This window comes from Bison bison, unplaced genomic scaffold (genome assembly GCF_000754665.1).
Source record: "Bison bison bison isolate TAMUID 2011002044 unplaced genomic scaffold, Bison_UMD1.0 scf7180017864211, whole genome shotgun sequence".
Taxonomy (NCBI): Eukaryota; Metazoa; Chordata; class Mammalia; order Artiodactyla; family Bovidae; genus Bison; species Bison bison.
This window is the reverse complement of record NW_011494783.1, coordinates 897,111-901,459: the sequence shown is the minus strand read 5'-3', so window position 1 is coordinate 901,459 and position 4,349 is coordinate 897,111.

The window sequence follows — 4,349 nt, the reverse complement described above, 5'->3', positions numbered from 1 at the left end:
TAACTAACAAGGACCTACTGCAGAGCCCAGGGAACTGTACTTCAGTATCCTGTGAGAACCTATAATGGAAAAGAATCTAGAAAAGAAATACCCCTAAAACTGAAGCAGCACGCCTGAAACACTGTGAACCAGCTGCTTGGCCCTGCCTGCCCCGCGTCCTGCTCAGTCGTGGCCGGCTCTGCCACCCTGTGGACTGTAGCCCGCCAGGCTCCTCTGTCCGTGGCACTCTCCAGGCAGGAGTACTGGAGTGGGTTTCCATTTCCTTCTCCGGGGGATCTGTCCGACCCAGGGATCGAACCCGCGTCTCTTGAGTCTCCAGGTAGATTCTGTACCACTGAGCCACCAGGAAGCCTGTACTTCCTACTTCAATTTAAAGAGCTTTAAAAAAGCTCAGTCAGGCTCCTTTGTTGACTCATGTAACTGAGAACCACCAACAGGAAAGGTGGAGAAGGAAATGGCAACCCACTCAGTATTCTTGCCTGAAGAGTTCCATGGACCGAGGAGCCTGGCAGGCTATATATAGTCCATGGGATCGCGAAGAGTCGGACACGACTGAGTGACTAACCAACAGAAAAAAGACCTGCAGACCACTGCCCTGGACGGTGCCCACCCTAAAGGACGAGGCTAGAAAGCGGGGAGGAGCGGGGAGAGGGCGTGACCTTCCCAGCACCGGTTACTGATTTCTCGTTCACTGGCTGTTCCAGGCTCAGCTGTCATCTAGTCATTACTAAAGATGTATTCACAGCCTATGAAATATGAAAGTATGTCCACTGTTCTAAGATCTTCCTGAAAGAGACTCATGCCCTATGTACCCTGAAAATCTTGCCAGCGATAGTAAGTGCTTGGCAAGAAGAATATAGTTGGCTGAAGTTGAGGGGGAACAAAACCACTGAGATTTATCCCAGACTCCCCATTGGAAGCCTCCCCCACAAGGCTTCTCTCCAGATCCCGCCAGGCTGCTGGAGAGCTAGGCGTTTGACCCCTCTTGCAAGAAAATTTCCGTGGACTGAGAAGCCTGGTAGGCTACAGTCCATGGTGTCGCAGAGTCGGACACAACTGAACGACTTTACTTCACTTACCCCTTAAAAATCCCGAAGTGAAATTTCATGTTTCCTCACCACATCATTGCTTCCCTGGTGGTTCAGTGGCAAAGAATCCTCCTGCCAATGCAGGAGATGTGGGTTCGATCCCTGGCTCGGGAAGATCCCCTGGAGGAGGAGGAAATGATAACCCACTCCAGTATTCCTGCCTGGGAAATCCCGGGGACAGAGGAGCCTGGTGGGCTACAGTCCATGGGGTCACAGAGTCAGGCTGGACTGAGCACATCACATCATTCAAACAAGGACTCACTCACTGTTCTTACACTAATGCAGGGAGACTGATGGTGACCTCAGGGGGCCCCCTGTGAACTTCCGAGCCTCCCCAGGCAGCCCCTCCTGCCACCCCCTTATTAATCCAGATCCTGACCTCCCGCTTGCAGCCAGAAGAGAACAGGAAGCCAGGCTTTGCCAGCATAGTGGCCTGTGCTCCATGGCCCTTTTGACTTCACTGTGCTCCTCCTCTACGCGAGTCAGATTGGGAGCTTTTGTGACTCTAGGGACGGTTCCCCCAAAATGCCCTCTGGCTGCCTGAGTCACTGAGTAGTGAAAACACACCAAGATCAACTTCTCTTCGGGCAGCTGGGAACATCTGAAGCTGGCTGTAGCTGCGGGAACCCTGGAGTCACCAGTGACTATGAAATGGAAGTTTTAAAAAATGTTTAATGTTTTTTTTTTTTATTGTAGTAAAGGTCACATAATAAAAACATCCATTTTGACTATACTTAACTGCACTGTTCAGTGGCAGTAAGTACATTGACATTACTCTGCAACTCTCAGCATCATCCATCTCCCGAATTTTCCACCTTCCTAATCTGAAACTCTGCCCCCAGTGAACACTAATATCCTCACCCAGCAACCTTCAGCATCTGGCATCTGCCAATGCACTCTGACTCTCTGAATTTGTCTACTCTAGGTATCCTGTACAAGTGGGATCAAATAGTACTTGTCTGCACCTATTGTACACTGGAGTGTAAAATGTAGGAAGTTCTCTTTGCGGTTCAAGGAACTGGGGATGGACCACACCCCTGGACACAGGTCAGGCAGAATAATACGTGTTCATGCCTTAATTTTTGCTAAGGAGACAGAGCAGTTTTCTCCTGGGCAGGGCACTAAGGCCATTTCACTTGTTCCAGGGGACCGGTCTGGGCAAGGAGAAAGTGGCCATGACTGCCTGGGCCTTCATGAGGGGAACTGCTCAAGGTTTCATATCTTACGTGTACAGAATGCATTTTAAGCAGACCTGGCTTACCACTCCTGTCCAAATTCATGCCTCCAAAGCTTTGGAACAACCAAAATAAAGCCATGCATGGATTTGATGTGACTGAGACATGCTACCTGCCCAGTCCATAAACAGCAAGAAACTACTCTTCTTTCCCCTAAGGCTCTGTGATTATAAAGGAAATAAGGTCTGAGTTGTGACTTTCACATTGTTTTGATCATGATCCACAAGAAATACAATCTATCTTGTAACTAGTCTATACACACATGCCCTCTGATAATTTTATTCTAGACTGAAAAACACCTAGAAACCTCTTCTAGATTGAAAAAAATAATAGCAAAGGGTAAAGTAAAATGAATACAGGGACTTTTTTTAAAAGAGCGAGACAGAGTGTGTGTGTTTGTAAGGGTTCTGCATTAGGCATACATGTCTTTCCTAAATTTAGGACAATGTGAATATAATTTACTATTTTATCTTCACCACCTAATAATAGTTTTTATTCTCAAATGTGGGCTAAGAGGAGTAACCCACCAATGACAACAGGCTAAATGTGATCCTACTGGGGAATAATAAAATCAATTTAACTTCATTAGGAATGGTGAGGAGAGCTAAATTATCTAAGTTGTGTCTAAAGCATTCTACTCATAATAAATGATCGCCATACCTGGGGAAGATTAAAACTGAAGCTGCAAGGTCAAGCCATTCCCTGGCAGTCAATATATATGGAATGGAAACTTCCTGGCTCATACAGTAGAGTTTACCCTTCCCTGCCCACAGCAGATTGCACTTATCAATCATACTTTGCTTCTGTGATGAGCCCGAGTCTGAGTCATTTCAGAACAGTACTGCAGGCAGCCCTGATCAGTTATTCAGCACTGGCCTGGCACCCCCAGGGGCTCAGAGCTAATGTGCCATCTCACCACGGTGCACAGAACAGCTACAGTTACAACCCGGGAGAGAGGTCAAGGCAACACCATTCTTCTTCCCAGGTAATGGATAAGTAAACAGGTCCAAGGACTTGTTCCCTGTGTATTTAATTCTGCCATTGAAAGCAAGGTTTTGTACAATACACAGCAACCAAAAAAGAAAAAGACCATCCCTGAAAACACCTTGGAAAACATCCACAAAGCACTGAGATCACCACAGCTAAGAAATAAGAAATTTCTCGTAATTTCTCATATAGCTACTCCCTGAGAACTAAGACATCTCACATAATACTGTTAGTCCAAAGGTTGAAAAGGGTTTTAACTCACAGTGAAAGGAACTGATCAGAGTAAGATTACAACTTATAACTGAATTATTTCTTTTAAAAATACCTTTAGGCTTTCCCTGGTGGCTCAGTTCAGTTCAGTTGCTCAGTCATGTCTGACTTTTTTCAACCCCATGGACTGCAGCACACCAGGCTTCCCTGTCCATCACCAATTCCTGGAGTTTACTCAAACTCATGTCCATTGAGTCTGTAATGCCCTCCAACCATCTCATCCTCTGTCCTCCCCTTCTCCCGCCTTCAATCTTTCCCAACATCAGGGTCTTCTCAAATGAGGCAGTTCTTCCCATCAGGTGGCAAAAGTATTGGAGTTTAAGCTTCAATATCAGTCCTTCCAATGAATATTTAGGACTGATTTCCTTTAGGATGGACTGGTTGGATCTCCTTGCAGGTCCAAGGGACTTGCAAGAGTCTTCTCCAACACAAAAGTTCAAAAGCATCAATTCTTTGACACTCAGCTTTCTTTATGGTCCAGCTCTCACATTCATAGATGACTACTGGAAAAACCATAGCTTTGACTAGATGGACCTTTGTTGGCAAAGTAATGTCTCTGGTTTTTAATATGCTGTCTAGATTGGTCAAAACTTTTCTTCCAAGGAGCAAGCGTCTTGTAATTTCATGGCTGCAGTCACCATCTGCAGTGATTTTGGAGTTCAAAACTAAAATCTGTACTGTTTCCACTGTTTCCCCATCCATTTGCCATGAAGTGATGGGACCAGATGCCATGATCTTCATTTTCTGAATGTTGAATTTTAAGCCAATT